The 26,921-nt window shown below is 35.6% G+C and overlaps 1 protein-coding gene and 1 pseudogene across 1 annotated transcript in view; one reads left to right on the top strand and one right to left on the bottom strand.

Annotated features, from left to right (window-relative positions):
• Positions 1-26,921, top strand: part of AFG2A (AAA ATPase AFG2A) — a 312,707-nt gene that overhangs the window by 129,445 nt on the left and 156,341 nt on the right. The gene's annotated exons all lie outside the window — the stretch shown is intronic.
• LOC109729244 (ADP-ribosylation factor-like protein 15 pseudogene) lies at positions 239-1,012 on the bottom strand (annotated as a pseudogene).

Genomic DNA, 26,921 nt, shown 5'->3' with positions numbered 1-26,921 from the left:
CTTGTGAGCTTTTCTGAGTCCTTCATAAGGGATTTGATTTCCGTGAGCCATGAATTCCATCCGTATTAGCACAGAGTATAGAAGAGACGCTTAGAACAACAGAAGGAAGAGACATGCGGTGAAGATAATTAGTGGTAAACAGAGAATAAATTCTCTCTCATTAGTGTGTACTTGACGTTAATGCCGATGATAATTCACTTGATTTACAGAATATTCACTTTAATAGAGAGGTGAGAGTCTGAAATAACTAGAGAAAAATAGATAATGAAGCCATTATAAGTCTTGATATCAAAATAAAATTAAAATGAGAAACATGATAGGTTCAAGGCCTTTTGGGAGCCCATTTTCTTTGCCAGATTTCACATTCTTACGTCATGGACTTTTTCTTCTAACACCTTTATCAGCTGAGAGAAGCTGTCTTTCAGTGCATCCATGTTATCCAGCGAGCAGGGCTGCAGAATCCAGCGTTTTCCATATGCAAGTGGTTCAAATTCAAAATATTTTTTGATCTCTTGTACTGAGCGAGCTGCTGCCTTGTCTTGATGATTGGCCAATATTAAAAAGGGTAAAGTGCATAACTGTGGGTGCTGAAGAGCTGAGTGCAGTGCATTTCTAGCAGTTTCTAAATCATCTTCTGAAGATGCTCTAATACCAATATTACCCCTTGAGATCCTTGGTAGTAGCGGCTCCAGTATTTCCAGATATTATCAGCCCCTCTAAGTTCTTTTACATTCAAGATGGCATTCTGGAATGGCACTGCTTTTATACTAAAACCTGTAGTTGACACAACTTCCTTAGGGCTTTCACTGCAGACCTTTGACAACAGACTTGTCTTGCCAGAACCTGTGAGGCCTTTGCAAACCAGGTCATATTCTGGGTGTGCAGGTGGTGGTCCCTTGCAGCAAAGTGCTCTAAAACACAGATAATCCATGTACAGAAATGCCTCAGTTATCTGGAGATCAGACATCCGGCAGCCTAAAGCATCCGGAACGATTCCGAACCCGGAAAAAAAGCAGCGTCTCTGGCTGCGAGCGAGCAGCCCCTGAAAAAGCCAGCAGCAACCCCTTAGAGGTCTTTTATCTCCTTGGTTAAGTATATTCCTAGGTACTTTAATTTCTTTGTTGCTATTGTGAAGGGAATTGAGGCTTTGATTTGGTTCTCCATTTGATTATTGTTGGCCTATATGAATGCCTCTGATTTCTGTGTATTGATTTTGTATCCTGAGACTTTACTAAATTCTTTGATCAGTTCCAGGAGTTTCTTGGTTGAATCTTTGGGGTTTTCTAAATATAATATCATATCATCAGCAAACAGTGAAAGTTTGATCTCTTCTGCCCCTACTTGGATACCTTTAATTCCACTTTCCTGTTTGATTGCTGTAGCCAGGACTTCCAGCACTATGTTGAATAGAAGTGGAGATAGTGGGCAGCCTTGTCTGGATCCAGTTCTAAGTGGGAATGCTTTCAGTTTTTCCCCATTCAGTATCATGTTGGCTATGGGTCTGTCATATATGGCTTGTATCATTTTTAGGTATGTCGCTTCTATGCCTATTTTCTTAAGTGTTCGTATCATGAAAGGGTGTTGAATTTTGTCAAAAGCCTTTTCTGCATCTATTGAAAGAGTCATGTGGTCTTTGTTTTTGCTTCTGTTTATGTGGTGAATTGCATTTATAGATTTACGTATGTTGAACCATCCCTGCATCCCTGGGATGAAGCCCACTTGGTCGTGGTGGATTATTTTTTTGATAAGCATCTGGATTCGGTTAGCTAAGATATTGTTGAAAATTTTTGCATCTATATTCATTAGGGATATTGGTCTGTAGTTTTCTTTTTTGTTGCATCCTTTCCTGGTTTTGGTATCAGAGTAATATTCGCTTCATAAAAGGTGTCGGGGAGGTTTCCGTTCTTCTCGATGTTGTGGAATAGTTTCTGCAAGATAGGTAGTAGTTCTTCTTTGTAAGTGTGGCAAAATTCGAGTGTGAAACCATCTGGACCAGACTTTTCTTTTTAGGGAGATTTTTAATTGCTGTTTCTATTTCAGCTGTTGAGATTGGTCTGTTCAGGGAATCTGTTTCTTCCTGGTTGAGCCTAGGGAGGCTGTGTGTTTCTAGAAATTTGTCCATTTCCTCCACATTTTCCAGTTTGTGTGCATAAAGATTTTTGTAGTATTCATAAATTGTATCTTGTATCTCTTTGGGATCAGTTGTGATATCTCCTTTTTTGTTCCTGATGGAGCTTATTAGAGATTTCTCTTTTCTGCTTTTCGTTAGCTTAGCCAATGGCAGCGTGTCAATTTTGTTTATTTTTTCAAAGAACCAACTTTTTGTTTTGTTAATCTCCTGAATAGCTTCCCTGTTATCAATTTTGTTCTGATTTGATCTTGTTGATTTCACTTCTTCTGCTGGGTTTGGGGTTGGTCTATTCTTCTTTTTCCACCTCTTTGAGTCGTTTCGTTAGATTGTCTATTTGTGATCTTTTGGACTTTTGGTTATAGGCATTTATGGAGATAAACTTTCCTCTCAGAACTGCTTTAGCTGTGTCCCAGAGGATTTGATAACTTGTCTCTCTATTGTCTTTTTGTTCATAGAATTTTTAAATTTCCATCTTGATTTCTTCGTTTATGAAATAATCATTTAGTAGGAGGTTGTTTAATTTCCACTTTTTTGTGTGGAAATGTGAGTTTCTGTTAGGGTTGATTTCTACTTTTATTCCACTGTGATCTGAGAAGATACATGGTATGATTTCTATTTTTTTAAATTTCTTGAGGTTTATTTTGCGTCCTAGGATATGGGTAGTCACAGAGAATGTCCCGTGAGCTGATGAGAAGAATGTATATTCAGTGGATTTTGGGTAGAATGTTCTGTAAATGTCAGTTAGACCCAATTGTTCCAGAGTTTTGTTTAAGTCCATTATTTCTTTATTAATTTTCTGTTTGGATGATCTGTCTTGTGCCGTCAGTGGGGTGTTGAAATCTCCGGTGATTATGGAGTTGCTATTAATCCATTTGCTTAGATCCAGTAAGGTTTGCTTTATGAGTCCGGGTGCACATAAGTTGGGTGCATATATATTTAAAATTGTTATCTCTTCTTGTTGAACTGTGCCCTACACCATTATATAATGACCATTGTTGTCTTTCACTACTTTTGTTGGTTTAAAAACTAAATCATCTGAAATTAGAACTGCCACGCCAGCCTTCTTTTGGCTTCCACTTGCTTGGAATACTGATCTCCACCCTTTTACTTTTAGTCTATATGCATCCTTGCAGGTTAGATGTGTTTCCTGAAGACAGCATATACTTGGCCTATCTTTTTTATCCATTTAGCCAGCCTATGTCTCTTGAGTGTAGAGTTTAATTTATTGAGAGAATTGATAGGTAAGGTAGATTACTGTTCATTCTGTTGGGTAGGATGTTGTTGCTTTGATTTCTCTCTTGAGCCATTGTAATATCTGGATTTTGATCTTTGGGTTTTGGTTGTTTTTATATTCGTGAGTTTTTATTATGGTGTTCCATGCATAACACTGTTTTGAGTACTTCTTGTAGGGCTGGTCTTGTCTTGGTGAATTCTCTGAGCCTTTGCTTATCTGAGAATGTCTTTATTTCTCCTTCATATATGAAGCTTAGTTTTGCAGGGAATAAGATTCTAGGCTGGGCATTGTTATGTTTCAGAAGAGTGAGAATGGGGCCCCAGTCTCTCCTTGCTTGTAAAGTCTCAGTAGAGAAATCTGGTGTTATTCGAATTGGCTTTCCCTTGTATGTTACTTGCTTCTTTCATCTTACAGCTCTTAGAAGGGCCTCTTTAGTTGATATTTTGGTCAGTCTGATGACTGCATGTTGTGACGTCTTCCTGTTTGCATTGAATCTCCCAGGGGTCCTCTGAGCTTCTTGAACTTGTATATCGAGATTTTTAGCAATGCCTGGGAAATTTTCCTCTATTATATCTTCAAATAGTTTGTCCACCCCTTGAGTGTTCTCTTCTTCCCCTTCTGGTAACCCTATGACCCTCACATTAGGTTTCTTCACATAATCCCACATCTCTTGTTGGCTTTGCTGTTTTCTCTTATTTCTCTGCTCTATCTTGTGACTGATTTATTTAATTGGAGGGTGTTATCTTCAATCTCTGAGATTCTTTCTTCTGTTTGATCTACCCTATTCTTGAGAGTTTCCACTGTATTTTGTAGTTCCCTGAATTGATTCTTCATTTCCAGGAGTTCAGTTAAACTTTTCTTCATTGTGTCAATTTCTTTAGTGAACTTTTGTTCCAAGTCTTGGAGGCTTTTTGTGGTTTCTTTGTGTGGGTTATTGAGTTGTTCTTGCAGGTCGTTGAATTTTCTTATGATCCACCTACGAAATTCCTCTTCTCTCATTTTGGTTGCTTGATTTGGGTTGGTATCTGTTTCTAAGGAGCTGGTGCTCCTCTTTGGGGGTGTTTTCCATTTGTTCTTCATATGTCTGGAGTTCCTTCGCTGATTCCTTCCCATGTCGATCAGTTGTTGCTTCTTTCCTTTAGGTTTTTGTTTGGGTATTCACACGCCTTGTTTAGTTTCTGAGCCTGTAAGTGGTGTCTGTGGGTGAGATTTGACCACTCCCTGTATAATGAGTCAGTAGGTTCCTTGAAAAGGGAGTGTAGGATGTCCTCCCAGTCAGTACGTGGCGCTTGCTTAGAGGAATAGGCTGTGTTGCTGTTCTTGTGTCCTGTAACCAGCTCTTGTTCCTGTAGAGAGGCACTCTAGTACCTCAGGTGGTCGGTGGGTCTCTGGGACTTCCAGGTGTCTCCTTTTCTCCCCCTCAGTGAGGGCTGGTGTAGGAGAGAGTCTGGGCGGAGCTGGGTTGGGTAAGCCTGCCCTCAGGCACCACCAATGCCGTTAGCAGGGGTCAGAGTTCTGTTCTCTGCTTCCAGGAAAAGCTGTCAGGGAGGGGCTGGAATGGCCCAGCTCAGTCACAAAGTCTACGTTTGAGGTGGGGCTGTCTGAGAGCCGCAGTCTGGAGCGGGCCTCGCTTCCTTCCACCCTCCCCAACTCCGCAGCTACTCTTGGGTGTCTCCCAGCAGGCCAGACTACATGCCACCTGCCTCCCCTGACTGTGATGCTGTCAAGGAGGTTCCCTGTGCAGGAAAGCCACCTGGGCTGGGCTCTCGGCCTCCCTTTGGGAGGAGGGTTGCCCTCTAGGACTCTGATTTGCCCCTGAAGGCACACACACCTTAGTAGGCTGTTCACGTCTATTCCTTCTGTCCCACGGGCAATGCGAAACCTTGGTGCATGGGATCTGGTCTGCAGGTCTGACCTTTGGACCCCAGAGTTCAAACTATATCCCCACCAGGGAGAGGAATGCCAGTCCCAATTTACCCATGGGGAGCCCACGCTGGGTCTGTGTCTCTCAGCCTCAGGGTCTGCCCTGTTCTCCTGGCATCACCGTGCCAGCAGCACCTGGGAAGGCTGGTGGGTAAGAATCTCACAGTCTGAGTTCCTTCTCCTTATTCAGCTCTAGGGCCCCAAAACGGAAGGTCCCGTTTCCTGGAGGTGCCTCCGCCTAGTGGCTATATTGTCTCTCTGGGCAGCCGAAGGTAGGGTCGGCGGAGGGGAGAAGGAGGCAATATGGAGCCTGCCGGGCGGTTCGGGTCTGTACACAGGAAGGTCCCCCGAGGTATTTGGGAGCCTGGTGCCACGTCCGCTATTGGCTTACCACTCACTGGCGGTGACCGTCTGTGGGCTGGTGTCCACAGGTCTCTCCACCCGCTGTGGAGCCCACCAGCAGTCCCAGATGCAGGGGAGGGGAAAGGTGACTGATCCACCTACCCTTCCCGCTGGTCTCCAGGCTGCTCTGGCGATCTCAGCTTCCAGTCCTTCTCCGCAGCCTCCTCCCATGGAGTCTCCCGTGGTCTCAGGTACCCCTCCTTTCGACCCTCGTCCGTTGTATACTTCTCTTCTTGCTTCTTCTAATTTCTGCTAAAATGTGTCTTTTCTGCAGAGACACTGTCTGGCGGTGTTTCTCACCGCCATCCTGATTCCTTCCTCCTTTTTTTTATCTTAATCAACTCTTTGCTTATACCAAGGTCTGGAAGGCTTATACCAAAGCTTCCTGTGGGCTGTTTTAATTGTTATTTTTTATTGTAGTAAAAACACAACATAAAATATACTATCTTAACTGTTTTTCTTTTTCATCTTAACTGCCTCTAAATATACAGTTCAGTAGTATTAAGTGTATTCACACTATCATGCAACCAATCCTCCAGAACTTTTTCATCTTGCAAAACTGAACATCTGTACCTATGAAACAATAACTCTCTATTGTTTCCTCTACTCAGTTGGAGGAATGGTAACCATCATTCTACTTTCTGTTTCTGTAAACTTGGCTATTCTAGATACTAAATATTAAGTGGAATTATACAGCATGTATCTTTCTGTGACTGGCTTATTTCAGTTTAGCAGAATGTCTTCCAGGTTTATCCTTCAAAGTTATAACATGTATCATAATTTCTTTCCTTTTGTAAGGCTGAATAATATTGTATTATAGGTATGTACTACATTTTATTTATCCATTTATCTGTAGATGGAGACTTAGGTTGCTTCTACCTCTCAGCTATTGTGAATAGTGCTTTTACAAACCTGATATGTGAGTATCTATTTGCGATCCTGCTTTCAGTTCCTTTGAATATATACCCAGGAGTTAAAGTGCTAGATCACATGGTAGTTCTATTTTTAATTTTTTGAAAAACTGCCATATCGTTTTCTACAGCAGCTGCACCATTTTACATTCCCACAGTCTACAAGGTTCCAATCCTTTGGAATCCAGTCCAGTCTCCAATCCTTTCTAACATTTGTTCTCCTCTCCCCTCCCCTCCCCTCGTTTTCTTTTCCTTTTCCTTTTTTTTTCTTTTCCTTTTTCTTTTCGTTTTTTTTTTTTTGATAGTAGCTATCCTCGTGGGTGTGAGGTGATACCTCACTGTGGTTTTGATCTGTATTTCCCTAATGATTAGTGATTTTGAGGTTTTTTTTCATATGCTTTTTGGCCTTTTTCCCCCCAGCTTTTTTTGAAGTATGATTGGCAAATAAAAGCCGCATACATTTAGGGTATACATTTTTATGTTTTTGATATATGTATATGTTGTGGAATGATTACCACAATCAAGCTAATTAACATATCCATCACTTCACATAGTTTCTTTTGGGTATGTATGTGTATATATATGTATGTGATGAGAACACTTAAGATCCACTGTCTTATCAAGTTTCAAGTACACAACACATTATTATTAACTGTAGCAATTATGCTATATATGTTAGGTCTCCAGTACTTACTCATCTTATAGCTGAAAGTTTTTACCCTATGACCAATATCTCCCTCATTTTCCCACCTCTAAGCCTTAATAACCACCATTCTACTCTCTGTTACTATGAGTTCAACTTTCACGTAGAGTCCATATATAAGTGAAATCATGCAGTCTGGCCATGTATAGCTTATTTCACTTAGTATGATGTCCTCAGGGTTCATCCATGTTGTTTCAAATGGCAAGATTTTGTTCTTTTTTAAGGCTGAATTACATTCCATACACACACCTCATTTTATTTATCCATTCATCTGCCAGTGGATGCTTTGGTTGTTTCCATATATTAACTAATGTGAATAATGCTGCAATGAACATTGGAGTACAGATATCTCTTATTGGCCTTTTGTGTTTTATTAAATATGAAATGTCCAATTTAAAAAGATAATTCACCACAGTAAAGTGGGATTTGTTCCCAGAATGCATCGTTGGTTCATCATATGCAAATCTATAAATATAATTCACCATATTAATAGAATGAAGGACAAAAACCATATAGTCATCTCAACAGATGTAGAAGAAGCATTTGGCAGAATTCAACATCCTTTCAAGATAAAGTAAAAATTCCTAACAGGTATAGAAGGAATATTCAACACAATAAAAGCCATGTATAACAAGTCCACAGCTAACATCATATTCAGTGGTGAAAAGTTGGAGTCTTTTCCTCTTATACCAGAAAGAAGACTAGGATGCCTAATGTTTAACCACTTCTATTCAACATAGTACCAGAAGTCTAAGCCAGCGCAGTTAAACAAGGGAAAGAAATAAAAACATCCTAATAGGAAAGGATGAAGTGAAATTGTCTCTGCTGATGACATAATCTTATACAGTCAGCCCTCTATAACCATGGGTTCCACATCTGTGGATTCAATCAACTGTGGGTTGAAAATCTACAGAAAAAAAAATGAATGGTTGCATTTGTACTGAACACTTACGGACTTTTATCTTGTTACTATTTCCTAAACAATACAGTATAAAACTATTTACATAACATTATAACATATTAGGTATTAAAAGTAATCTAGAGATTATTTAAAATATGCAGGATGTTAGTAGGTTATATGAAAATACTATACCATTTTATATAAGGGACTTGAACATCTATGGATTTTGGTATCATGGGGGTGTCCTGAAACCAGTCCCCCACCAATACATAGGAACAACTGTATATGGAAAATCCTAAAGACTCCACCAAAAGACTGCTAGAACTGATAAACAAAGGTGATAAAGTTGCAGGACACACAATCAACTTACCCAAATCAGTAACATCTTCATTACTAACAATGAACTGTCTGAAAAATAATTTAAGAAAAGAATCACTGTTTACCATAGCATCAAAAATAAATAAATAAATTTATAAAGGAGTAAATAAATAAATTTAGGAGTAAATTTAACCAAGAAAGTGAAAGATTTGTATAATGAAAACTTTAGAACATTGATGAAAGAAAATGAAGATGACACAAATAAATGGAAAGATGGAAAGATATCCTGTGTTCATGTAGTAGAAGAATTAATATTTTTAAAATGTCCACATTACCCAAAGCAATCTATAGATTCAGTACAGTCCCTATCAAAATTCCAATGTCATTCTTCACAGAATATCTACTAATTGAATAAGTTTTGTTAATTCATGTCTCTCAGCAAATTTGGTCCATTTCATTGAAATTGTCCCATTTATATGCATTGAGTTCTTCATCCTTTTCTTTTAACCTTTAGTGTCTGTGAGCATCTGCAGTGATATCTCCTCTTTTCTTCCTGATATTGGCCATTTGTGTCTTCTCTCCTTTTTTATTTGGCAGTCCTGGTAGAGGCTTACTAATTCTTTTCAAAGAAGCTGTTGTGTTTTCATTGATTTATTCTATTGATTTTTTTGTTTTAAATTTTATTGATCTCTGTTCTTATATTTTTTTCTGCTTCCTTTGGATGTATTTTGCTTTTCTTATTTTTATTTAATATGATGGTGAATTATATTATTATTTAAAACCTTTTTTCAAATGTTATAGATGTCCTTCTAAGCTCTGCTTTAGCTACATTTCACGAATTCTTTGATATTTTATTTTTATTTTCATTCAGCTCAAATATCTTCAAATTTCCCTCCATATACTTCATATTTGAATGCTACATTGTTGAGAAGTGTGTTGCTTAATTTCCAGGTATTTGGGAATTTTCCAGATATTGTAGTGTCTGTGACTACTAGTTTAATTGTTGTGGTCACAGAACATGCTTTGTACGATTTGAATTCTTTTACATTTATTGGGGTTTGTTTTATGATCCTATCTTATTCAATGTTCTGTGTGCTCTTTCAAACGATGCAGTCTGTTGTTGGGTAAACTGTTCTGTAGAGGTTGTTTAGATCACTGTGATTGATGGTACAGTTCATAATCTTCTACCTTCTCGTTGAATTTCTGTTTGGTCTATACTGTTGGTTCCTGAGAGAGAAATGTTGCATTCTCCAGTAAATTTATTGATTTCTTCTTTCATTTTCATTAGTTTTGCTTCATCTATGTTAAAGGTCTATTCTTATGTACATACACATTTGTTTTATTTATATTTATATATAAATATATATGTGTGCATATATATGTAATATATATATATTCATTCCTGATAATTTCCTATATTCTGATGTCTAACTTTCTCAGATGTTAACATAATCACTCTACTTTTCTTTTGCTGATGTTCCCATGGTATCTTTCTACATTTTTTGAGCATATATATGAATTTATTTCAGTTGAGTTTCATATAGATAACATTTCATTAGGTCTTGTTTGTTATACAACCTAAGAATTTCAGTTCTTATAAAATTTTTGTGTTTGTACCATTTACATTTATTAACCTTTTCCATATGTTTAGGTTTATATATGTGACTTTATTGCTTGTTTTCTGTTTGTTTCTCTGTTTTTCATTCTTCTATTTTCCTTTTTCTGTTTTCTTTGGAATTATTAGAGTGTTTTTCATTACTCCATTTTAATTCATTTATTAGATTTTGTGTGTGCTTTATTAGTTGCTCTAGCAATTACAATATTCATGTCTACCTTTTCAGAGTCCACTTAGAGTTAATATTTTATCACTTGAAGTAACGTGTAGAAACCTTACAACCATCTAGGTCAAGAAGATAGGGAGGAAGTATATTTGATGACAGCTTGGTGTCTGCCACAAATGGCAACATTAAATTGCTCTTTAGCCCCCTTTTTTCTATTCTTAATCATTTCTGTACTACCTATTATTCATCCTTTAATCATTTCTTTTGTTCTTTATTACTTTCAGCCTGTAGTGTACAAGTATGTGAAAAAAAACTTTATATCCGCACCTCCCTTCTTGAGATATTTCCTAAATTCAAAATGAGATTATTAATATAGATGACAAAACTGACTTGCAGCCAGGTTTAATTGCCCCAGCTCACACAGCTAGTGAGTGGCAGAACTGGGCTCTGTACTCTGGCAGTCATCTTCAGGGTCTGCACCTTTGATAGCAATGCTACTGCATATATTGTACTTCAGAGAGTAGTAATGTTTATGACAGATCTCTTACTCTTTTAAATATACATGGATTCTAAATTTATACATTCTAATTTGGGGTGTTCTTATTTTGTTATTATGAAAGTGTAATTTATTTTTTCATTTTTTAAAATTTTAAAATATTAAGGGGGTAGAAATGTTTTTGTTATATGGATAGCTTTTATAATGCTTATGTCAGGGTTATTAGTGTGCCCATCACTGGAGTAGTGCTCATTGTACCTGTTAAGCAGATTTTGACCCCTCCTCCCTCTTGATTTCCAGTGACTTTTACTTCTCTATGTGCCCATCTATTTTCTCATTTGTAAAGCATCTCATTTGTAAAATAGCTCTTAAATGTATTCCAGAAATTTTTAACTTTTTTGAGTTTGTGGAATTAATTTGGGGATCAAAATAATTTGTGACATCCATATAACTGCAGTTAAAATTTTTTAATGTAATTTTTAAAATACTTTATGGAAGAAACACTGTTAACTGTATAACAGTTTAAAACAATTTTCTATTTTGGTAATTATAGGAGCATATACATATATTTGAAAAATAATAACATGTACAAGCATATTTTTTTATTCATTTTTAAACATAATACTTGGTATTTTTAAAGGTCTTCAAGCCCCAAAGTCTACAGCCTACAGACTGAGAATCATACTTTATGGTATTAATGAATGATAATAAGAAAACTAAGATTTATATTTTTCCTATAATATTAGAGTTGACTAGATTAGAATTTAAAAATATGTATTAGGGAACTTGCATTTTTATGCAACTCAAACTATACCAATGAAGTAGAAATACTTTTTATGTTATCCACCTAAAATGTTCCTATTAACCATGTGGTTTCAATAAGTATAATTTTGGAGTTTTTTATAGCTCTTTCTTCCACAACTTTGATTATATTATTGCCCTTCTTAAATGGGAAAATAAATAGACATAATTATTAAGTCAAAAACTTGATGTCTATGAAACAAATTATTTCCAAGTTTATAGAGTAAGATATTTAAAAATTTGCAACTTTCTCTTTGCAGTCCCTTTCCGGTTCTCTGGTTATCATTGTAATGTTCCTAATAAACTAGTATCCAAAGGTCATTCAAAAAGATTCATTAAAACCGGCAGTGAAGTAATTGTGAACCAGACTTCCTTTAACCAGCTTCTAGGCTTCTTTTTTTAACATTGGGCAAAACACTCTTCTATCTCTTTTTTCCCCCTTTCTAGAGTCAGATGACTTTTAAAGATTTGAGAAAGTCAATACCAATTTTTGTAGGTTCAAACCTTATCTATCCGTCTGACAGAATTGTGATTCAGAAAAGCTGGAGGTAAAAGTATAAATTCTAGTTTTACAAGCATAAATTTCAAGGTATCAGATTGATAAGGGGCAACACCTGGATTATGTGGTGGTACTTTCTTTAAAATCTTTATGAAGGAATAACTAGGCACTATGAGGTGAACTTTCGTCTTTCATTTAAGTCAAAACTTATGTTGCATTTTATGTTCTACAAAAATTGGCACATAATTACACTATAGTAGGCCATAAAGAAGAGCAATTTGGGAACAATTTACTTTGTGAATGGTTACTAATTTTCTGAATCATTTAAGTTACACATTCTATTAAATTTTATAAGCCTATTATTTAATATGAACTTTTTCCTGTTTTCAAAATGAGGTCCATTGTTTTTTAGTCATAGCATAGGAATAAGTTTCCAGGATAAATAAACATTTTGCCCATAGAGAGATAAATATATATAAAATAGAGATAGGGCCAAAGTTGGAGAACACAAATTCTTCCTCCTTTTCAAGAGATGCAAAGCATAAATAAAATGATTTGTCCTGTTCATTACCTTCAAGACATGTCAAATTGGTCAAAATAATACTGCCACTCTGTTAGACCAGTGTTGACCACTCTCTAGAACACTGGTGTATTGCTAAGGTACTCAAAGAACCCCCAGAAATAGGCAGATATCAACTGATGAGTCATTGCTAGATTAAGGAACTTACCCTTTGTCATATGATAGCTTATGAAGGCTAACATTTTGGTAACTGTTTCAGGAAAAAAATACTGTGCTGTATTTCCTTCCTTCCCTTCAATCCCTGTTATATAAAGTAAACAAACCTGTTTACAGAACATTCAGCATTTAGTTGAGTAAATGACAAGTAGGAAATTAAGCTGTTACTACAAGAGGATGACTAAGTGAGGAAATCCGTCTTTTGTCAACCTTTTATTACTTTTTAAATTGAATCTTTCATTTTCAGTAGTTGGAAGTGTTAGATTTACATGGCTTAATGGATTTTGTACTTCAAATTCTGGTTTCCTATTTTTCTTACAGTCCAACATCACAGCAGAAAATAAAGCAAATGGTCTTCTGAATATTGATGTAGGATATGTGTTAGGCTTATTTGTTGAGTCAGTGCTCCACAACCTGTTCTATGTCATAATGCCTTCCTCAGGATGATTTAAAAAGAAAATGAAATGCCACCCATTGTAATGCCAGGGCATTATAAATCTCTAAATTGAAAAATGCTGAATTAAATTTGCTTCTTATTTAAATCTGTTTAAGATTAACCCTTTATACACTTGCAAGTTTTTTAAATGAATGGCTGATTATCACATTGTTCTGTGTCCTTCTTTATAACCTTGATTAGATATTCATCCTAGTATCTATGTAATAAGAAAAATAATCCTAACATTCTATAGTATTCTTCTCCTAATATGAAGTTTACTGAAAACAAATCTAAAATTTTATATTTAAGTTTACCAAAGTAACACATACAGTAACACATACATGAAAAAGACTATTCAGTTGGCAATGCATGGGAATTTGACCCCGTATTGAACTTAAGTTAACATTATCATTAACCTACTAAAATAATAATGCTCATGTCATTTTAGACTGCACAGTACTCCGTCCTGTTCAGATCACGTCTAGAATATAATGTACAATTTTGAGATCTTACAGTTTGCAAGTAATTTTGGATATAACAGGCAGGGATCAGAGTGTGTTTTTATCCTGGATTACAGAATTGAGAATAATTACTGCCTTCATGTGTTTAACAGTTTGTCCTGTAGAAAAGATAGAATTTAAGAAGGAGATATTCTTGCAAAACAAAAAGAATAATGTTTCAGTGAATTGGAGTTGTTCATTAGGGGACTTGCTTCTGAGAGGCATCAATCTTCCTATTATTCCAGTTTTTTTAGAAATTATGTTAAATTTCTGCTGTATTGATTAGGAAGTTGAAAAATATAATTTCTAGTATCTTTTCAATTTTGAATTGAATTGGCAAGCGTAAAATGATTTTAGAGTTTATCATTCATTTCATGAATCAATCACTTAGCATGTATGTGGGTATTGGTAATATTAGAATTTTAATCTTAAGAATAATTTTTGAAAACTACCTTTAGCCTTGTCGATTTTCCATGTATTTTTGCTCTTCTATATTTTTTCTTCTTCTTAAAAATAATTTAAAGTATTTATCAAAAAGAAAAAGAAAACATCAGAGTTTACTTGGTCCAAGTTACATAAATTCAGTCTGAAGTTAGAGGTAGGAGGAGTAAGAATGAATAATACAAATCCCCTGTTTACCATATGAACCCCACTTATCCCATCACCTGTGAACACTGGACATTAGAAACTTAATAGTATAATCTAATAACTTGCTACTTTTCCCCCCCAATTTTATTGTGATAAACATAGCATAAAATTTACCATCTTAACCATTTTTAAGTTTAGTGATATTAAATACGTTCCTAATGTGCAACCATCACCACCATTCATCTCCATAACTCTTCATCTTGTAAAACTGAAACTTTATACTAACTAAACAATAGCTCCTCTTTATCTCCTCCCCAGTCCCCTAGCAAACACCATTCTACTTTCTGGCTCTATATTTTGACTACTCATAGAAAGGTAATCATATAGTGTTTATCTTTTTGTAGCCGGTTTATTTCGTTTAACATAATGTCCTCAAGGTCTGTCCATATTGTAGCAAGTAAGAATGTCCTTCCTTTTTAAGGCTGGATATTCTACTGTAAATAGACACCACATTTTGCTTATCCATCATTCATCAGTGGACACTTGGGTTGCTTCAACATTTTAGCTGTGAATAATGCTGCTATGAACATGGGTATACAAATACCTCTTTGAGCCCCTGTTTACAGTTCTTTTGGAAATATACCTAGAAGTGGAATTACTGGATGAAATGATAATTCCTATTTTTAATTTATTTTTAATTTTATTTTTTTTTAAATTTCAGCATATTACAGGAGTACAAATGTTTAGGTTATATATAACCTAAATTGCCTTTGCCACACCCAAGTCAAAGCTTCAAGTGTGGCCATCCCCCAAACAGTGTGCACTGCACCCATTAGGTGTGACTATACCCATCCCCTCTTCCCCCCCACCCTCCACCCCTGCCCCCTGCCACCTGCCTGACACCTGATGAATGTTATTCTTATATGTGCACTTAAGTGTTGGTCAGTTAAGTCAGTTACTGTGTTTCCCTGAAAATGAGACAGGGTCTTATATTTATTTTTCCTCAAGAAGACACTCTAGGGCTTATTTTCAGGGGGTGTGTTATTTTCCCCTCAAAGCCTCAGCTTGCAGCACGTACAGGATGGCCAGGACCTGACAGGGGGAGCCAACCTTGTTGGTGGGGCTGCCCGTACCTTTTCTGGTCACCTCTGGGATAGTAACTGTCATGATGAGGCACGTGAGAATGGCTGCTCATCTTCTTTACCACTATGCAATGAAATGCATGGATTGTGCAGATACCCTGCATAGCCACGCCCATCACTAGGTCTTATTTTCGGGGTAGGGCTTCTATTGTGCAAATGCTTAGAAATCCTGCTAGGGCTTATTTTATGGGTAAGTCTTATTTTCGGGGCAACACGGCAGTACCAATTTGATGGTGAATACATATGTTGCTTGTTATAGTAACTTTGGTAATTTGCCATAGACTTCAATCGTGTGGCCATTAATTTAAGAGAATGATAGTTCTTTAGATGAATTCTCAGAGTAAATCTCACAACAGCTGAAAAACCAAGAGTGGTTACGAAAAGTACTTCTTTATGTAATACAGGATGGCATTTTTATTTGTTTTTACCTTAAAAATAATCTGTAGTATACATAGGTCTTAAATCATTTGCGCTGGATTTGAGTTCTAGTTTGGCCTTTCATGTGTGATGTGAGGTACTGTTTACTCATCTATAAAATAGGAATAATACTCCTTTGCAGAAATATTGGAGATGAGAGGTAAGTCATATGAATCATTTAGCTTACAGCCTATTACAAAGTGAGCCCTGAGACACAATAGCTATTACAGGGTTAGCTCGTATGCACCTCAAATTTGAAAATCCAAAACCTGAAATGCTCCAAAATCCAAAGCCAATGTTGAATGCCAACATGACACTCAAAGGAACTGTTCATTGGAACATTTAGGATTTTGGATTTTCGGACATGGCATGCTCAACCCTCTGGTAAGTATATATAATGCAGATATTCCAAAATCCAAAAACATCCTAAATTCAGAACACTCTGGTCCCAGTCATTATGGGTGAGGGATATTCAACCTGTATTATTTTCTCCAGAAAAAATATACAATTAATATATCATGGATAAATACCTGACTTTGTTGTACTTTCCATCACTTTATTTTCCCTTTCCCTTTCAGTTCTATTGTTAAAAAACTGTTTTATAGAATATATCAGCAATATTTCAACAGTAATCACTGTTACATTAACTATAAATATTCTTTTGGGAGTCTTACCAGCATCTCCTTTTTCTCTCACAGTGTTAATATATGTCATATCTATGCTTTTCTGCCTAGAAGTTTCTGAGATCTCATGGAATTTGCAATCCCTGGTGTATATGGCTCATCCCTCATCCATTGCCAGAAACCCAACTTCTTTTTATTTTTTTAGAGAGATGGGGTTTTGCTCTATCTCCCAGACTGGAGTGCAGTGGCATGATCATAGCCCACTGCAGCCTCGAACTCCTAAACTTGAACTTCTTTCTGGGCTCAAGTGATCCTCCTGCCTCAGTCTTCCAAGTGGCAAGTAGCTGGAATTACAGGCATAAGCTACCACACCTGGCTAGAAACCCAACTTCTTATGGGCTTTTCCAATTTGGGGGCAAATACCTAAGTTGATTTATTTGTTCTGACTATTTAAACTTGGAAAGTAACATTTTTGTATTTTTTAACTGGTCAGCATGATAAGAATCTCTTTGGAGAGGGGTAGGCTGGAAACAAGAAGACTGAAGATTGAAGTACCCTGTAATTCAGTGTCCACATAATACATTATTTTCTCTGAGGTTCTTGCTTAGCCTATAAGTGGCTCAATATTGACCCCCCCCAACAAGTTAGTGTACTTGCTCACGTGCTTTCTCTCCCTTCCTCCCTACCTCCCTCCCTCTTCTACTTCTCCCACTCTCTATGCTCTTATTTCTCTTCTCCTTCTCATATGACTTGCTTTATACACACACATACCAATATAATCTATACTGTATATTAATTAAAGTACCATCTGGATCTTTATATTCTAGTTGTCTTTGGTCAACATCTGATAACACTTTGATAAAATTGCATGGGATTTATAAACTCAGACATTAAAATTTAAAGCTTTTCATCTTTATTCTAAGAACTTTCCCCATTTCTAAAATATTTATATTATCATTCTATGAAGTCATAAAACAAATTGTACCATCCCTCAAAATGAGAACTTTATTCAGTTTGTGATTCTGCTTAGAATAGGAACAAGAGTTTAAGGAAGGCATGATTGAAGTACTACTAAGGGGAAAGAGAATGGGTTATGTTATTAAATTTGCATAATATGCAGATTAAATCAGTCTCCTAATCTGTGGGAACAAAGAATAAAATTCAGTGCTTTGCATTTCTCAGAGAGGATGAAAGATCCAATAAGATTTTAAAATTTTTTATATGGAGGTGAAAAGAAAAATATTTTTGAACCTGAAGACTGAATTCAAGGATATGCATACATTTTTTTTCTTTAAAGCTTCTTTAGAAAGCTAACTCTCTTTTTTCCCCTTCTCAGGTAGTGCAAAGAATCAGACCTCCTCACCAGAAACAGCCTATTGATGTTTTGCAGAGCTGTGTTTTTTTTTCAGCTTTGTGTATTGTTTTGTTTAAGATGGGGAAGCACTCCCACAGATGTTGAATGAATGGATGAATGAATGAATTTATGTGATATCCCTGGGAAGAAAGCATGAATGAATTTGTGTGATATACCTGTTAAGAACTCAAAGATAATCTAGGTCTGTGGGATTGGTAATTTTTACAGTTGCTCTGGGAATTATTGTAATAATCATTTTTTATTATACTGCCAGATAGAGATGATGGAAATTTTAGAAAGACCGTATTTCTCATAATTGTTTAGCTTTATATATTTGTTGGCTTCATTTACTTTTTAATATTTTTTCTAGTAGATACTTTTCTGTCTTGCCCAGCAAAATTCAATTAATATAATGTTAAACTATATAAATTATCTAATTCAATTTGTTTACATGCTTTAAGTAACATAGTAATGCAAACTTTGCTTTCCCTGACTTTTATTCTTTTATAATATGTGCTTAGATTATAGCTTTATATACTACATCCTGCACTGGGTGCCAGATGCAAGGGAAGCCAGTGAATAACCTGGTACTATTCAGAGAAATCCCAGCTTTAGTTTTCAAGGGGTGATTGATGCCTTGTAAGTTGGACGATTGTAAACCACACAGTAATTATAAAACTCCATGATTATAAAGGGATATTTTCTCTCTTTAAGTTGTCTCAAATGTTTGATATAATTAAAAAGAAAAGCACTTCTCTGAATAAGAAGGGGAAAAATACCTGTTTTTATAGTTTTTGAAACAAAAGAAAGCTGGCCACATAGAACTTATGCCATAAGATTTTCAGACTCATAGGCATTTGAACACTGCTTCTTCATTAGTAGATGAAATTGGTCATACTAGTTTATGAATATTCTGAATGTCCTTGTAGTCATCCTTTTTATATATTATTTTTAAAAATTGATCATTTTGGTTTCTCGTATCAGTAGAGAAACCTGTGGAAAAGTGAAACTGGCTTTGAAAATACGAAACGCAGTTACTTTCCTAGGAGACCAATTTTTCTCCTCCTCCCATTCTCTTTTAGAACATACTACCTGGAAGATCCACTTAGCATTTAATGCACATAGCTTTACATTGTGATTTATCTTTTTGTTTATTCCTAAATTGGAAGCTGCTAAAAGGCAGAGATTTATTCTTATATAATGGTACTCCTAGATCCTGTCTTGCATGGAGTTAATTTTTAACAAATCATTAATAAATTATTTTTCTGACTCATATCTTTTAAAATTTAGGGAATAATTTTGTCTGGCCATACTGACAGAGCTTGCATATATGTGCCAGCTCTTTTACTCAGTTGCCCAGTTCTCAGTGAAGCTGTGGATAAGTCAGGGAAGGGGAACATACAGAGTGAGATAAAAGAAGCCTTAGAGGTGGCTTTAGTTTCTTCATTTAATCTTGTAAATAATATAAGGAGTTCTTCAAATAAAACTCAATGATTATATGACAATTGAGGAATTGGTGATAACTACACAACTAGTAATAGTAGCAAATCATGCACTTTCAATCTGTTGTCAACAAAATTGATAAGAATTCATAAATTTGGACAAGAGAGCCTTATTTCTTATAAAGGGTTACAACTCACATGCTGGCCATCCTGATAGGCTGAAGTATTGCCTTTGGCAGAGACCAGGGGCAGGCACTTCAAGGGAGAAAAGGATGAGACAGAAATTTATGCTGAATGGTTTGGTCACATAGACATATTCAGCAGGTCATAGGAAGAACTATGAGTATTCATGAAGGGTGAGCTATGCATGCATAGTAAGCAACCATGTATGTTATATACCTCTCATGTTTCCTTTGACGTGGAAACTTAGCATGTAAATGTATTACAGTTAGGCCCTATACATCAAAAGGTGAAGCAAGAACTTGACGGAACTGAATGCTTGGCCTCTGTAAACTGGCCAGAACCACCAGTACATGGTTGGTGGTCTCTTGTCAGGAGAAAGTTACTGAAGTCAGTCTCTTGCCCAGTCAAACCTATAGGCTGTGGAACAGGGAGTCAGTCAGTGTCTGGTGGCCAGTGAGCTGTAATTATTTTAATATTGTTTATCTCATGGCCGGTGCTTGTTTAGTTGCTAGAGAAAAAGAAAAACCTTGTGGCAGTTAGAACATGGTTTATTCTTTAAGTGTGTAGGGGGTGTATGACTTAACCCTTTCCTGACATGGCCTTTAGTCCTGTTTATAATTTGGTATCTTATTGCCATGAAAATTTTGTTTCATCATTCCAATGATCTCTATTTTAATACTGGTAATGTCAAGCACTTCACATTATCTTTTCCTTTTCAAGAGAGGAATCTGAAGTTCAGAGAGTTTAAAAACTTCCATAAGGTTAATAGTGGTAGATGGATTAATATTAGCTCTGTTTGACTCCAAAGCCAGTGACTTGAACAATTTCCAAACAGTAACAAAAAATAGACAAATGTTAGTACCATCCCTTGAGAGTTTACTATGTACATGTGCATATTATCTCATTTAATCTTCCCAACAAATCTCTGGCAATTATTTTCTCATTTTATAGATAAGAAAATTGATCCCCAGTGAGATATATCCATTTGGTATACTGGGTTAAAAAATAATATGTCTATTTGAGAGTGGAATTCTAGTTACTGATAACTGGACTATTACTTTTTTATTTAATTAGTAATTTGATTTCAATGTATTTTACATGGTATTTTTTAATCTTGAATTTTTTTTTTTCTTCTTGGAGGTTTCATGTGGATTACTCCGAATGTTTTATAGCAATATTTCAGAATAGTTTAGAAGGGTCATAGTCTAGAAATTGCCAACATATTTGTATTTTTAATACAGTTTTAGTATCTAGAATCCTGTTAATACATATGATAATTGTCAATAGAAAAAGATATATTTGCTGTCCTGAATCAGACTGATAGATTTCTAAGCATCACTAGATGCAAGAGGATACTGAAATAACATCTTCAAAATGTTGAAGGAAACTAAGTTAGAACCTAAGATTTTATCCAACTATGCTATCATTTAAATATAAGGGGAAAGTGAGGATATTTTATGATGCACAAAATCTCAGAAAACTTACTCTACTAAGACCATATCTGAAAGCACTTTCTGATCATGTACCCTGACAAGGGAGGTGAAATATATCAGGAGGAAGCATTAAGATATAGGTAGTAATGGAAAATAAAGAACCCAAGAATGGGTATAGTTTGATAGCTAAGCAATGGGTGAGGGAAAGGGGGGATGAAAATAATAGCCAACTATCTTATTGGTTTAGAATTAAAACTGCATGTAATGTTAGTCTTTTTGTAGTTGTGGGACAGGAAGAGTAAGAGGTTACTTAGAGACCAGGGTAGGTGAAATTGTGATGAGGTTCTTGTTTTCTTCAGGGAAAAGTGTATAAATATTAATGACACTGACAGTGAAAAATAAGCTTAGTTATGGAACTCAAAATTAAGCTCTCTGTTTAATAACAGACACATCATAGATAACTTGAGCAGATTGTGATAAATCGAGAAAAGAGTTTCAGTATTAAACTAAAGAAAGAACATTGATTTACAGATGCTTTGTTATCTGACCATGTTGGAGAACCATTGTGTTACTTAAACCAAGGCTTTTGAGATAACAACAGGTAGATGCCAAATCTCTCATTTTTACCTCATCATTACATCCCAAGTCGGAGTGCACAAGGTTTGAATTGGTTATAGTTGCTAGGGACATATACTAAGGGACTGCTAGGGTATTAATATGTTTATGTTACAGTTTTACTTTTCTGTTTTCTTGACTCTGACACTTAAATACTGAAGTTAGTTAATTTTTTTAAGCTGGGAGACTTCACATCTGGTGTATGTATAGTATACATAGGAAAGACAGTTGAAGGAAATCTATTTCTAGATCTTTAGTGCCTAAAACTGATATGCCTTAGAATCCACTTGTGATGGGGGTTAAAGGTTTTTTCCTTCTCCAGACTCCTCTTCAACAATCTCTGAAGCACCAAACAAGCTGGCAGTGGGAAATACAAGTAATAGGTTGGAGAGAGTAGATGACTCTGAAGCACGAGTTTCCTAAGCATGGTCTGGAGATCATAATAATTACTATTTACCTTTTTCACTCTCATTTTCTTTGGAGTTACAATGAAGAATGACTTCCATTTGTCATCTGTTTGTTATCATTTCTGAAATGACATTTCAAAGAATTGAGAAATGTTATTAGAACAAAATTGCTTATAGTCTCATTTATGTGAACCAGGTTTCTCTGTACTTTATTCCACAAATTTTTTTAAAAATTGCAATAGAATCTAAAAACTAGATTCAATAAATAGGAGTCTCCCATGTTTACAAGAACTCATTGGGGAAAGGGACTAATAAGATAATTCCATTGTCTCATTAAGAAATGAATTTCCAATGAACTTTAACTTTTTATGCTTAATTATATATCCAAAAAATCTTTAATATATTTATGTAATTACACATAAGTAATTGTAATGCTAATTCATTCCAGAAGAAATTTTTAAAAAACTTCAAAATATGTACATATTTTTCTTAGAATTATTAAAAGATGATCAGTTAAAGAAGGAAATTCTATTGGGATAGTGAAGTGGAAGTACAAATTCAAGGGAAAAAAATAAGCAATGTAAAATTTCTCAAAGCTAGCTTTTAAACGGATGGTAGTGTTAAATCACTGTGAGTTTAAATCTGGCGAATACATTGAAAAGAATTGATGTAAATGTCTTATTATTTTAAAATCTCAATATTTATAGTACCCTGGAAATTACATCCTTTACAACTATTTAAACATGGGTACATGTGAGAAGGCAAAAATCTCAATCTTTTAAGAAAATATATATACAGTTCCTTTTTAGCACAACTAAAAGCTAAATGTGCACAATGACTGAGACCAGAACTCCTCATTTTCAGAGAAAAAGAGAGAGAGAGAGTGGCTTTTAAAATTAAACAATGAAACTTTTCCGGAGAGTGGTGAAGAATGTGTGTGGTTATAAAATGACTTTTGGAAGCAAATCAGCCAGAAAGGTGAAAGGATCAGAATGCAGATATAGCAGAGGATAATGGAGTTGGTCCCTAGCCAGCCTGTAGCAACTGCCTTATTATATTTTAATATGTGCCATTAGCTATGTCTCTTGATTCCTTCAACTTTCTGCCAAAATGACTATTATAACTATAGGTTGAGTTAGCTGGCCTGCTGATAACCATCACCACAGCCTTTTCTAATGCATTATATATTAATATTTCTAAAGTAGGGTTGGAGGCCAGCAATGTTTCTTGGATTACCAATAAGAGGTACTCACAATGGTAAAAATTTGTAACATGTAGTCAGTACAGATCACAAACAAACACACCCATACACACATGCACGCATACACTCTTTTTAAAGCACTATTCTTTTTCCCTTTACCCAAATTATGACTGTGATGTCACTTATACTTAGTAAAGAAGTTACATGCTTAGAAATGGGGAAATGAAGAATCAATTGATTAAAGTGAGATGGAGATAATTCCAACTATGTGACTTTTGGGAAAAGGCAAAACTATGGAAATAATAAAAAGATGAGTGGTTACCGTGAGTTAGAGGAAGGCATGAATAGGCAGAGTACGGAGGATTTTTAGGTCGGTAAAACTATTCTTAATGATACTATAATGGTAGATGTGTGTCATTATACATTTGTCCAAACCCAGACTGTACAATACCAAAAGCTAACACTAATGTAAACTGTGGACTTTGGGTGAAAATAGGTTCATCACCTGTAACAAATGTATCACATTGATGGAGAATGTTGATAATGGGGGAGGCTATGCATTATGGGAATAGCCTCATACTGGGGCCAGGGAATATATGGGAAATCTCTGTATCTTCCTATTTGGCTGTGAACCTAAAACTGCTTTAGGAAATCAAAGTCTAATAAAAAAAAGCATTTCACTAGAATAATTTTGGTAACAACTTATTTAACTGAGTTACAGGTAAAATATTAATGAGAAATATAGCAGACATTTAAAATATACAATCCCATTATTCCTTAAGCTGAAGGGGGTATTGAGAGCTGGAATGCTCTCTACTCAGTACCATGATGGTGTTGTTGCATACACATTTGAAAAAGGAAACTAGATTTGGCTAGGCCAGATTGCCTAGTAATAAAAGGGGATAGCTGACATTTGACAGATAAAATAATAAGTAAAAGGGAAACTTGGAAGATTTCTTTAATAGTAGTTATAATAGCTAACATTTATTTAATACTTACTATGTTTCAGGCACTATCTTAATTACATATGTTTAATTAATCTGCACAGTAAAAATCACACACGTCTTATTATTAAAGAAATGTTCCAAATTTTCCTCCTGATTACTTTTATCATTTAGATATATAGTACCTCTCCCCTTATTTGAATGGGCAATTGAGTCATATCCTAGTCTCCTCTTTTAAATGGAAACTTGCCTGGCTTAGAATGTTCACCATGGCTCACCTATATGTCTGGCTCATCTGGGGCTCTCTCCTAGAGTACCTTGGAGCTCTTCCACAGCCTCTCTAGAGCATGGGTTTCTCACAGCTTCAGCCAGGTTTTAAGATGGAGGATTTCAAGCCCTGAATCAGAAAAGCTGCAGATTGCTGAAGGCCCCACTCTGAATTTATTCCATGTCACTATGCCAATTCTTTTGTCCTGTTTTTTGGTAGAGCATCTCACGTGGTTAGGCCAGATTGAGTAAAAAGAGACGGAGATTCAACTTCCTGATGGGAGGAGTGGAAAAATTTTTGCACCCATTTTTAACCCAACTCAGGTATTACGATGGCTTTGTATGCTGTTATTATTGTTAAACTTTATTTATGAGGGCTATCTATCTGTTTTACTTACAATAACATAAACCTATTTTGAAAATATCTTGCCTGTGACAGTTTTTTAAGGAATATCTGATAGTTCGATACAATTTTGGTGCTGGGAGGATGGAAAGGGTGGAAAGGAAGGGAAGACTGAACATGCTTGTGCACAGAGTTGCAGTTAGCCTCAGCATTCAAGTAAATCCCTGTAAGGAATATGAGGTGGAGAAATATTCAAGATATTTTATCCCAATACTTCCAAGAAGGCAAAAGTTTCTATTTTATGGAAGAACAGAGATAGACAGGATGATACTGCTTATTAATATATGAATATATATCTTTATTTTTATTTATATCTGTTTCTTTTTAGTTTTATCATAGGCATACCTGCCTATATTTTTAAACGTCAAGTAGAACTATAAGGGTAAAAAAGAAAACAGGATTCTCTGTCATGTTCTTCCCCATTCTCAATTTCTATTCTTCAAGGTGAAATCACTTCTTTTCTTTTAGTTTTCTTTCTCCCTTTTACCTTCGTGTTTCTAAAATATCATGTTTATACTCTTATTCCTTAAAAAAAGAGCCAAATGAAACTTCTAGATCTCAAAAATACCAAATCTGAAATGAAGCATTCAGTGATTGGGTTTATCAGCAAATTGGACACTGCAAATAAAGATCAGTAAACATATAAACCTATTTGCAAATGATACTATTCAAACTGAAGCACAGAGAAAAAGATAAACAACAACACTAAAAACAGAAAACCACACACAAATTAAACAAACAAACAAAACCCAAAGATAAGAGGTGGTCTAAGGATAATAGTTGATCTAATACAGATAAAATTAGATTCTTGGAGGTAGCCATAGAGTGGGAAAAGGATCGGATAATATTAATACTTTTTTTTTTTGAGACAAGGCCTCGCTCTGCTGCCCAGGCTAGAGTGCAATGGCATCATCATACATCACTGCAGCCACGAACTCCTGGGCTCAAGCGACCCTCCTGCCTCAGACTCCAGAGTAGCTGAGACTCAAGTGCACACCACTATGCCCGGCTGTTTTTTTTGTAGAGACTCAGTCTCGCTCTTGCTCAGGCTAGTCTCAAACTCCTGGCCTCAAGCAATCCTCTTGCCCTGGCCTTCCAAAGTGCTAGAATTGCAGGCACGAGCCACTGCATCTGGCCCGAGTAATACATTTAATGAAATAATGGCCAGAATTTGTTCAGATTTGATTAAAAATATCACCCCAACCTGTAACAGTAGTTCCAAGAATAAGCAAATACTAAGAAAAGGAAGCAAGATAAGGACAATAAAACCATACTAGGGTGGATCCTAATGAAATTTATGAAAACCAGTGATAAAAAGAAAATCTTAAAAGCAGTCAAATGAGAAAAAAAACAAACCTCCATGTTAAATAAAAAGGAATAAAGGTACTAATTGTGTCACTGACTTCTTGGCAGAAACAGGGCAAGCCAGTAGACAGTGGAATGCTATCTTTAAAGTACTGATAGAAAAAACTGTAAATATACAATATCCAGCAAAAATATCCTTCAAATATGAAAGTGTAGTAAAGCCATTTGTAGAAAAACTAAGGTTGAGAGAATTTGACATTGGCAAACTTAAATAGCAGCACAAGAAATGTTAATGTTTTCCAGGCTGAAGGAAAATAATACTAGATGAAAACTTGAATCCATACACTAGATGGAAGCTTAAAAGGAATGGAGAATGTTAGTGTAAATATCTGAATAATTATAAAGGAGCTTTTTTCCTCATTGTAATTTTTTAAAAGCTAACTCATTTACTATTTAAAGGCAGAACTGATAATAGTATACTATAGAGTCCTATGATATTTATCAAAGTGAAATATATGACATTACCTCAAATGACAAGAGAAAGGAAAATGGAAACGTGCCCTCCTAAGACTCAGTAGTGAACATGAATGGTAAGCTAGTATTTGTAGGCAGGCCAACAATTTCAAGTAGAGGAATAGAGCATCTAGCTCTCAGAACAATTGCTTTCACATCTGAGGCAATACTACCCTATACTGGCTGCCAGAAGTGTATGATAGCTGTCCATGGTGAGATTTGAAGAGTGAAAACCTTCAGAATTTAAGAATTAAAAACTAAAAAATAAAAACAGTTGACAGTCCTTCCTTTGTCAGTCACTTGTTGTATAAC

The sequence above is a fragment of the Microcebus murinus genome, chromosome 15 (assembly GCF_040939455.1).
Source record: "Microcebus murinus isolate Inina chromosome 15, M.murinus_Inina_mat1.0, whole genome shotgun sequence".
Taxonomy (NCBI): domain Eukaryota; kingdom Metazoa; phylum Chordata; class Mammalia; order Primates; family Cheirogaleidae; genus Microcebus; species Microcebus murinus.
Note: the sequence above shows the minus strand (reverse complement) of the source record. Positions and strands in the feature narration are given on the sequence as shown.